Source organism: Marmota flaviventris, chromosome 15 (assembly GCF_047511675.1).
Source record: "Marmota flaviventris isolate mMarFla1 chromosome 15, mMarFla1.hap1, whole genome shotgun sequence".
Taxonomy (NCBI): Eukaryota; Metazoa; Chordata; class Mammalia; order Rodentia; family Sciuridae; genus Marmota; species Marmota flaviventris.
Window position 1 is genome coordinate 73,381,910 of NC_092512.1, and position 11,227 is coordinate 73,393,136.

At 43.1% G+C, this 11,227-nt stretch overlaps 1 protein-coding gene across 4 annotated transcripts in view; it reads right to left on the reverse strand.

Annotated features, from left to right (window-relative positions):
- The window catches only part of Fam110b (family with sequence similarity 110 member B), a 150,618-nt gene extending 139,592 nt beyond the window's left edge, over nucleotides 1-11,026 (reverse strand). For all 4 annotated transcript variants that reach the window (XM_071602350.1, XM_071602351.1, XM_027932920.2 and 1 more), the window contains exon 1: nucleotides 10,801-11,026. The gene's annotated coding sequence lies outside the window, so the exon portion shown is untranslated. The remainder of the gene's footprint in view (nucleotides 1-10,800) is intronic.
- Between the last annotated feature and the right edge of the window lie 201 nt (nucleotides 11,027-11,227).

An 11,227-nucleotide genomic window follows, 5' to 3' on the forward strand; every position in this document is an offset into this window, starting at 1 on the left:
ACCAAACACAGAGTTTATGTCCTAAGAGTGAAATGTCCTTGACAAGATTAGTTAGCTCAATGTACACCTGGACCCAGCAATCTCACCTTGGGAGGTCAGGTTTCTAGGCAGACTCTTCCCCAGGGTTTGATGAAGACCCATAGTCCGCCTACTTGACTTTGCTGTGGCTACTCCACCTGGTCACATGGCCACCCATGACTAATGTTACTGTCCCCTGGGCCTTGTACCTAGCTGCTCCCACAGTAAATTTCAGACTGAAACTCCTGACCCTAAGAGGAATATATGGGGGGGGGGGGTCACAGGAAAGCCCAGACCCCTAAACAAGTGAATCTAAAAGTGAACTCTTACAAAAACAAGGAAGTTTTACATCCACGCCACTGCTCAGCTCCTTCCATCCTGAAGCTGAATGTCTCAGAGAGCAAAGCTACCATTTCATTTGATAAGCACAAATCCATCAACTATTTCAACAACAAGATAATGGAGTCCTCATGCAAATACAAGGAATCTCAGTAAAGCGCTGGAAACAGGGAAATACTGTCAGGGAAATTCAAGCACTAGGTAAGTTCTGCTTCAATAATGATCTGATCTTTTTATTATGACTATTTATATGAGGTAATGGGGAAAAATCAGTTGTGAATAACCAAGTGTGTTTGAAAAAAAAGTACAGCACAGTTTCTTCGTGATATTCACCACGTAAGGTAATAAACAGTGTCTATCGCCAAGTCCAACAGTCCTTCTGGCGATGTCAGAAAATGTACATTTTAGAGTTTCAAAGCAGTCCCCCCTCCAACTGAAATGTGAGATTGAATAAGAATAAAAACTAAATTAAGCGACATGTACAAAGTAACCACTATGAGTTTAGACTCACAGTTGTGTTGAGGAAAAACTATAAAGGGGCACTTAGTCCTTGCAGAGAAAGAGCTGCTCATGGCATGAAGGCCATCTCCTTGCGTTCTGCAGACACATGGAGTGGGAAGGAGTGAGGCATCAATGGCGTTACTCCTCTGCCTATAGACAAAATCTGTCATGGAAAGACACAGAGGCTGTCTCCCTCCCCGATGAACTTACTGGCTCATAGAAGAGACACAAGCAAAACCAAGAACATGCCACAAAGGCAGCAATAGGTTGAATCGACGAAGGAAGTGTTGGTTAAGAATGGAAAAGCAAGCGTGATGCTGCTAGAGTCATCCAGAAAGGTTTCATGGGGAAGCAGGACTTGGAGAAGGGGGCCTGGTCTCAATACTCCCGGAGACAGTTCATTTAAACAGACAAATGGTACTCTGATATAAATGATTTGCAAATAGCTTAATGCTATGTGTCAATTTGAATGCGCTATGAGGTGCCCAGATATTTGAGTTAAACACTATTTCTGGCTGTGGCTGTGAGTGTTTCTAGAGGATATTAGCATGGAATTGGTGGCTGAATAAAGCAGATGCCCTCTCCAGTGTGGGTGGACATTATCCAACAGGTGCAGGCCTAAACAGAACCAAAAGGTAGGAGATAGTTGAATTCTTTCTTTCTTCCACCCTAACTGCTTAAATGGAGATCTGTTTTTCTGATCTTAGACTGAAACTTACACTATTGCCTATCCTGGGTCCCAAGGTTTCAACAGCAGATTGTGGGGGTTCCCAGCTCCCTTGATCATGTGAGATGTCTCCTTATTATAAATCCTTTCTAATTGTGTTAGGACAGAATCCCATTGGTTCTGTCCTAACACAAGGCATGTATACCAATGTTCTGAGATAAAATGAAAAATCCAAAGTAAGATGAAGATGCTTACATATTTCAAAGACATTTAGTGGTGTGTTAATAAGCTTAACTAAAAAAGGGCCTATGATATAATTTCTTTAGCACTAACTCAGTCTCTGAACAGTAGACTGCTTTATACCAAAATTATACTGGAAAAGGCAAATGGAAATGGCAACAGGGTATTGCATCCAATATTATTCAACCTGGTAAGTTCTAGAAGGAAAAATATCTGTAAGAGAAATCAGAGAAGCAAATCAGTCCACATGAATTGAAACACATGACACACTGTGATGATAGAATCACTTTCAACTAGAAAAATGTAGCCACTGTGATGCTCAATACTAAACTCTGGACACACACACACACACACACACACACACACACACAGTTTTGTGTCATGCAGGGGATTCCCAACACTTCTAAGAAAAATTCATTTAGAACTAATCTCCCAATCTTCTCTACCTAAAAGAATACTTCAGCTACCTAAAAATACATATATCCACACAGCAGTAATACTCTCTCCTTCTAAGAACAATATAAATATACAACCAAGAACTAAAAGAAAATAAATTCTTCATTGGATTAAAGAACGGAATTCAGTCAGCCTATCCTCTTAAAGATGGAGTTCACTTTGGCCATAATATTATAAAATGGTTTAAATGGTTTATTTTATAATAAGCCCATTTTATATTATTTATATATATTTATATTATAGTAAACGCATTTTATAATAAGCACATCTGGCTCATGTGGCTGCCAACAGAAACTGTGAAGAGAACCCATGGCCTGTCTTATTAAGAACCAACACAATGATTTCTTCCCTTCAATCATCATCACTGAATAAGAAGAAAATCTATTAGGAAGAAAAACATCTGATTCGGAAAAGTCACAACATTCCAATTAATGATCATTTGAAAGAGCAGAGGCCAGGGGTAGAGGGTTAGTCAGCTTTGCATCTCTGTGACCAAAGTATCCAACAAGAACATCTTAAAGGACGTAAAGTTTATTTTGGCTCATGGTTTCAGAGACTTCAGTCCATGGTCCACCTACTCCACTGCTCCTGGCCCAAGGTAAAGCAGAACATCATGGTGGACAGGTACATGGGAGGAAGGCTGCTCCACTCACGGCTGGGTCAGGAAGCAGAGAGATGGAAGGGGACTGGCCCATAGCAAAGATGACCCTTCCAGAGCAATCCCCCAGCGACCCACCTAATCCAGCCACATCCCACCTGCCTACAGTTACCACCCTGTCAGTCCATTCAAATTAGGTTGGACTATTAGGTTACAGCTCTAATAATCTAACCGTGTCACCTCCAAACATCCCTGCATTAACACAGGAGCTTTGGAAGGGAACACCTCATATCCAAACCATAACAGAGAGAATAAAAGGATTTTTTTTTTTAAATCCCCAATTCATAGTCAGTGAACCTCCTAATTCACCTGTTCTAATTATGTGGACAAAACACAGAACTGCTATCAGGATTCAATGTTATTTCCTGTTACTGCCAAGTGCTCAATTTCCAACTCTCTATTTTTGACCAAGAATGTCAATTGTGCCCCCACCCCCCGCAGCCAGGGAAGCAAAACTGACTAATATGTTTGCACATGTGTAGTAAATAATCTATGATTACAGAGTACCTATGTAAGAGTTCAATGATAACTTTTTTGCATTTTATTTACTAAAATTCACACAAAGACTAGTAAGTAAGTAAACACTGTGGAAAAATTAAAAGCCTAGAAAACGATACACAAACATTCTTTAAAATAAGCATGATTTCTTTTGGAAAAATACAGATAGCATCAAAATCAATGCACCAAACAGACATCACAATGAGATGCAGTATCATAAGTAACATCTTAGCAGAAACCAGGGAAATAATCCAGTCAAGAGCACCAGCTGAGGGTCTATCAGGCTACTAGCTACATCCCATTATGCTTTAGATCTGGAATGTCCCCAAAGAATCATGATGAAGGCTTGATCTCCAGAGCAGCAATGTTGAGAAGTGAGGCTTTCTGGGAAGTGACTGGATTATGAGGGCTTAAACCTCATTAATGGATTAATTCACTGAGAGCTGAATGGAATACTAGAATAGAAAATGTGGATAGCTAGGGGAATGGTTGGAGGAATTAGGTCTCTGGGAGCATTTTCTTGGGGACTATATGTTGTCCCTGGCTCTTTTCTGTCTGCTTCCTGGCTGCCATGAGCTGAGAGCATTCCTCTGCCATTCCCTCTTACCTCCCTACATCACCTCAGGCCCCAAGGAACAGAGTTGGGCAGCTATGGCTGAAATCTTTGAAGCTATGGGCCAAAATAAAATTTTAATCCACTAAGTTGTTCTTGTCAGGTATCTTGGTCATGGTGATGAGAAGCTGGCTAACACAAGCCCCAATTTCAGTGCTGGGAGAACGTAATCCTTCTGACTTCTGGGGTGTCCAGGGCAGTTTAACAAGCATTGGGCTCTTTTACAAAGGATGCGTTTCTCTGTCATGTACTCCTGTGCTTTTCATATGAGTTAGGTACCTGTACACAGAATCTCAGGCATTAGCGAAGCCTCAGGTAACATTCAGCTTCAAGACCAAGCAAGTGACTTCTTTCTGGAAAGCTACACCAAAATACATAAGCATGTCCTACTACCCCCAGGAAACTCACGCTTCCTCTCCTCCAACCCCTTCCTCAAAAGAACCAAAACCTATTTAGAACCTGCCTGCTAGACCTCGGATATATACAACTCAACTGGAAAGTCAGTCATATCATAGCTCAAAAACAAAGTTGAGACAAGATCACTGCGTGAGAGTAGGCCTTCCAGGTGTGTTCAGGATCCTAGAAGGCAGAGTCGTCGTAACCAGCAGCAGCAGCATCACATGCCACTCAGCAACCATCTGTTCAGCCATGCAACGCAGCTGGCCAGGGAGACCCTGCAGATACAGCGGCAGACATGCCAGGGCACCTTTCAACTTGGGAAAGGTACTGCCAACATAAAAACAAATTAGTCAATTTCAGTTAGTGATGAGGGCTGAGAAAAAGACAGGACAACAGGGAACAGTGTAGTAGCTGGGGAAGGGGAGCTCTAGCTTTGGCAGTCCCAGCCAAGTCTAAAACAATAACTTTTATCCTGTGACCCACATGGTGAGAGTATGAGACAGATGGAACAACATAGGAAACTCATGAGACAGAAACAGGTAACAGCAACAACCTGGATAGAGCGCTCCACATTTTGCAAGTATCATCTCACTTAAGCCCCTAACGTTTCTAGAAAGTAGGCAGTCCAGCCGTCCCCATTTTGCAAACCATCAAACGGAGGTTCAGAAGCCTCAATAACTTGCTCAACTTTACCCAGAACTGGTCTGTTCACCCAGACAGATTCAACTGCAGGACATATCTCTCTGTCCCTCAGGAACCTACTTGGCCATCTGCTGGCCTACAACTACATTTTTGGCCTGGGATCCCCATGACCATGATCAAGCCCTCAGCTTCCAATCCACAGGTAGGTGATTCTACAATACCCGAGCTTCCTCCCTACAGTTCTTCCAAACACTGGATTCAACTCGTGATCAGTCAAGTACAACAGAAATAAAATACAAATCAGCAAGACCTCTCAGCTTCAAGTCCAGAAGATGCCGTCTGTCACCAACTACAAAACACACCTAATTTTCGTTTTCATTACCTAAAATCAGGATCCATATCACAATGGGTCATGCATCACGGTTAATTGGGCAGTGTGTTTTCATTCTCTGTGGTCTAGAAATTGATGACACACCTAACAGCAATGGCATGTTAGGTGAGGAGAAATTCAGAATCCTGCATTCAGTGAGATCCTTCTATGTCCTTTGCGTTATTCCAGGCCAACTGGCACCGATCGATGCAACAGCTTCCTAACTGGCTCCCTGATGCCACTATTCCCCAATGATTTGTTCTCCACACACACAGAGTGTTTCCAAATCTGTAAATTAAAGCCTGGTCTTCCTTGAATCATATCTTCTAGTAGTTTCCACTGTATTTAGAATAAGCTAAAAATCTCCACCCCACTCCACCATGGCCTGCAAGGCCCTGCTGACCTGGTTCCTTTGTTGCTATCTTTTGTTCCTCACAAAAACAGATCCTGCCTGCCACAGGGCCTTTGCATAAGCCACATTTTATGCCCAGAGACCTTCCAAATGTTGCCTTCTTTTTAATTCACTCTTAGCTCTGAAGTCCTCCATTAAGCCTTCCCAGACTACCCAGCTCAAAGGGGAAAATGGCTCCCATTCTTGTTTGTACTTATTACTGCTTTAAATTAGCATTTTATTTATTCATATAATTAATTATCTACATTCCCACTTTACACTAGAAAGCCCCAAAGAAGTAAGGACTATATCTTCCCTGGCTACTATTTATACAAAGTACCTGACACACAATAAGCCCTTCATAAATTTCTTTTTAATATAACCATCATAATAGAAGAAATGACTAAACCACATTCTTTTGCATAATTACTTTCTTATATTAAGTTCCTGCTAATAGGACAAAAAGAAATCACTGGCAAGAATGATCATTTTGAAGAATATCTGTAATTCCACCTTAAAAAAAAAAAAGATGAAACAAATTTCCAGGGGGTTATGAGGGGGAAAAAATGCCTTGAGTTACAACATAAGCACTCAAAAATTCCCACATGCTTATGAACTTTCAAAGTCCTTATCTGGAACTGCAATTTCAAAGCCCATTTATCTTGGCTTGATGCGTAAAACGTACTGCATAATTCTATTAATTCTTGCAGAAGTCTGTCTGCCAAATGACATTCACCTTCCTTTTACTTAGGTATTGACCTTTGAACTTGTCTCTAAAGTATTTACAATGTTCAAAATCCCAGTTTTAGTATCTAAAATTGCTTAATCATTCACGTTCATTATTTTTATCACCAACCAGTCTAGAAAAAGCAAGGAATCTGCTTCATTTACTAAGATTTCCTTAAAGAAAATAATGATCAAAATCAAAACCAAGTCTCATATGTCTCTGAATGGAGGATCTTAGGTGATTCTCCTTGTGAGACAAACTCCAAAATGTTAAAAACATAAAGTCCCTCTTAGTCCCTTTTCCTCATATGCATGATTCAGGTTCATTAATTTTATATTACAAAAGGGTCATTCACAAACAAACCCAGGTTGTCTAAAAAGAAGAAGAAAAATGATTCTGGAGCAGTGGAGAATCTTGGCCTTTATCTTAATTATCTGCAGCCGCTCATTTGGATGACGACATTTACCTACAATGAAAAACTAAATTTCCTACAACTATTTCCAAAATTGCCCAGAGAAATCACCCCATTACTTTCCCTCCCAAAGTCCAGAATCAATGCTGCATTTAGCTTCTTGGAGACACATTTTGGGTACAATTTGTTTGCTCTTCTTAACGATTTTCAAATATCACTGCTTTGGTATTTCTATAAAGTTTTCAACTCAAAAAATGCCAGCATTTTTTGAAAAATTAAATTAGGCTCTGCCTAAAGTATAAAATTAAAAAAATTTTAAAAGACAATATAGAAGGGAGATTTGATGGAAGGCTTAATCATAATCCCTTCTGATGTACTTAAGGCACAGTGGTATGGTTTATTCACTGAACCTAATGAATAAACCTTCTCTGACCCAAGGGAAAGTTAGTTACTGGGTGGAGGAGAGCTGTGACTGCTCCTAGACCACCTGAGCAACAAAGCCTGAAGCCACAAGGTAATGCCTGACTTCAACATCTAAGCCATTTTTATTGGCCTTCACACAGTTGAAAGAAGCTAATCTAGGCCATTCTTCCTTCAGCTCTCCAAAAACAAACAACCTTTAAACAAGGTAGGCTGAAATCTTTCAAGGTTTCCTCTGAAAATAAAAACAGCTTCATTTCTCCTACTTGGGACCCTTTGATGAACAAATGCTACCCAGAACACTGTTGATGCCAAACCCCAAAAGAAGGCAGCAGATACTTCCAGCAGCTGAGTGTACAAGGCAGAAACTATTCCTCATGGTTCGGTGGAGAGATCCTTGGGCTCTGGAGACAAATACACCCTGCTACTTCTGAGCTATGTGACTCAGACAAGTCACTTAAGCAGATAACAGTAACTGCTAGGCTTTGGTGGGTTAAAGAGAACAAACCCATTGTCAGCTGCCTAGAGATGCACTAACTGCCTACAGCGACGTGCAGTTCCCAGACAGACCCAGCCATTGAGGGTAACTTATTATTAACTAGAAAACCCCTTTTCTGAGTGTACATATCCATTTTCTAGTCTTAGTGTCTTGCACTGCGTAGAATTAATATTTTTTTTTTCAGATGAGTCATGACTTTGCAAAGTTTCACAGTCTTCATCCTGAACATCAATTCCCTTTGCCTCACATCAGGAGCCAAGAAAACGGTAAAAATCAGGAAGGGGAGCGGGGGAAAGGAAATAACCCTAGGAAGTTTTGTTTTCTTAAATTAATTTATTAGTCTCTGTTAAAAGTTTAAGTACACGCAGGGCGTGAATTCAGGTTAGCAAGGATGGCAAAATAAAAATAAGGGTATAGTTGTCTAATTTTAACAGCAACGTTTATTCTAAAACCTAGAATACTATAGCTTTCAGAAAGAAATAACTGGGGCAAGGAAGTATCTTAAAAAGCTGAAAATACAAAAAGCAAACTTAAAAAAAAAAGATTTTATTTAAAAAAAAAAGTAGGATGATATCTATATAATAAAAGGCAGGGACAAGCAATGGAATTGCTCAATTAATCCCTCCAATTCCACTTACCTGTATGGAGGCCATCAGCATTATCCACAGCACCACCTACTGCCATACCACTGTGCCTACAGCAGCTTAGGTTCTGCGGGACCCTGAGAGTTAATGCAAAGCACTGGTTTTGCTAAATAAGTTATTTAGGAAATGAATAAGATGTCACTTCAAAGTCAAGTGGTGGGACAGGGCTCAAAATAAGATATCTTATAAAATATCTAAATTATAAACACTGTCTCAGTTATTGACAAGCAGCAAGTAAATAGTTTTAATTTTTCTTAGCTATTTAGACAATAATATAAATGCAGCTCTGAAGATTTTAAAGCACAAATAAGAAATTACATGCGATGGTAGATGTTTATATAGTAAACATATTTATCTTTTATCATCTTCTAAGAGTGGAAGTTACCTAACTGCTTACACCAACACTGTTCTTTCAATTAGGAATTGGAAATGTTATTCTAAAGCTAGAGAGGAAAAAAAAGGATGACTTGGGGATAGGGTTCAGAGCCCCAGGTTTTCCCAAATGTCTAGGCCTCTGCTTGGACAATTAGATCCTTTAAGCATAAGCAATTCTCATTATGAAATGAACCAAGATATGACAGAGTTCAGAACTGTTGTCTTATCCCTATGGTGGGATACATAAGAGGCACCAAATTAACCCACACCGGGCATTAAGAATACACAGAGCAGCTTGTCAGTATTAAGCAAAACAATAATTCAATACTGAATTAAAATTAACTGCGGGCCTAAAATGGACCATGATTTTTAAAAACAAATATAATACAAGCTGACACTAGCACTATATACCAGACACTGTGAGAAGGCCCTTGACGGATTATCAGGTTCACAAGCATCACATCATCACCTCTCTGCTCACTTAGTGACTGATTTTATGGTATGCAACCTATCACAATACCAATACCTATAAGTTAAATCAATGAGATACGATCGATCATTAAAGAATTCCGGTTCACCCTAAACATCTTTGTGTTAAAATAACTACGCTTGGTAACTCATTTGAATGGCCAGGGGTCTCAAAGTCACAAAATGAGGACAAAAAAAAAAAAAAAAAAATCACCACAGGTATCTTCCTAGGGAATGACTCTAAGAGTAAAGTAGGAAGGAAACGCTAAATAAATATCTCCCCACACCAACAGGGGAAATGAAGAAAATGGAAGTCATACTGCTCATACTGCAAAAATGCTGATTCTACTATCATATTCCTCTTTGCAAAAACAGACTAGTTAGCAGTCCTCACAAGGCCAGCCATGCAATGTTGTCACAGATGTGTGCCAGATTTTACACAGGACGGAACTTGGCTGTGAGGAAAACCCAGAGTTCGCCTGAATTTCAGGCAGGAAAGAAAGCCTGCTCATTTTTGTTGTGAATCGGAACAACAACCTGAAGGGGTTAAAAATCCGGGCACCAGGTGTTTTCTTTCCACTTTCCAGAGTAATTTAAGCACACAGCAAAGTTATCTCTCATTTCCTTCTTCTCTAGCCAGTCTGGAGGGCTGGGGGGGTAACCTGTCACTGCCATTTACAGTGTGCGGCTCCTGTTGTAACAAAAGGGGGGCACCCAGGCTGGGCAGGCGGGCACCCGGGCTTCCCATAGCCTGCACGCGGCTTTGTTGCCAAGTTATGTGCTCCGCTGGGTTATGGGCGCACGAGTGAGCCAAGGAGCATTTAATTCAATTTCCAATCTGCATGCTTTCAAAGAAAGTAGAGACAATTGAGACCACGGGAGGGACAGGAAGGGTAATCAAAAATGAACTTTCAGAGCCTCGGGATCTGCATTTCTTGAAATAACTCCCAGCCAGGGATCAGGACGTACCGATACTCTGAAAGTATTTATTTAGCACGAAGATGGGCCACCAAGCATGGGGTGGGGGGGTCGAGGGAGGTCCCGTCCCTGAGGACCACTCCCCCAGCAGCAAGCTGCAGGCGCGCTTTCCTAGCCCACCTCGGTTTCGCAGCGCGGCCAGACTCCACTCGGCCGCTGCCGGGCCCCGGCGCCGTGCCCGGCCTCCTCACGGAGCCCAGGACGAGCAGCCCAGCGCAGAGGGGGCGCCAGACGGGCAGGGGCGGAGCGCCTCACCAGGCGGCCCGGAGCGACACCAGGGTCCACTGGACCATGGAGGCCCCCAGGCCGGGGTAGACCGCCCCACGCAGGGCGCGGAGACACGGGCGCACACCCACTTCGCGCGCGCCGCCTGGCCGCGGAGGCTTCGGCATTGTCCGCAGTCGCCGCGCGGCGGGGGCCGCGGGACCCGAATCCCGGACTCCGACCGGCAGTCCCCCCAGCAGTCACCCACGGCCCAGTCTTACCTCGGCCGCGCTACCGGCCCCCGGAGGTGCGGGCCGAGCTCGGCTCCAGGACCCCGAGAGAGATGAGGAAGGAGAGTGGGGATCCGCAAGGGAAGGCGGGCCGAGCGCGAGCTGCTGGGCCGCCGAATTCTAGCCGCCGCCGCCGCCGCCGCCGCTGCCCCGGGGCAACCGGGCGGAGCGGGCTCCGGACTAGCGGCCGCGGAGGGTTAGTCTGGCGACTGCAGCGACCTTTCGCTCTGCTCTGAGTGGGAGGGCTCAGGCAGGCTTTGCTGGTGAGCGAGGGAGGGAACTTGGAGCTAGTTGCTGTGGCCCAGAGCGCGTGTCCCTGAGCTAGCGTGCACGCCCCCAGAGCGCTCCGCCCCCGTCCCGCCCCAACCCCACCTGCCCGGTCCCCACCCCCTCCCGCACCCCCACTCGGGCTCCTGTT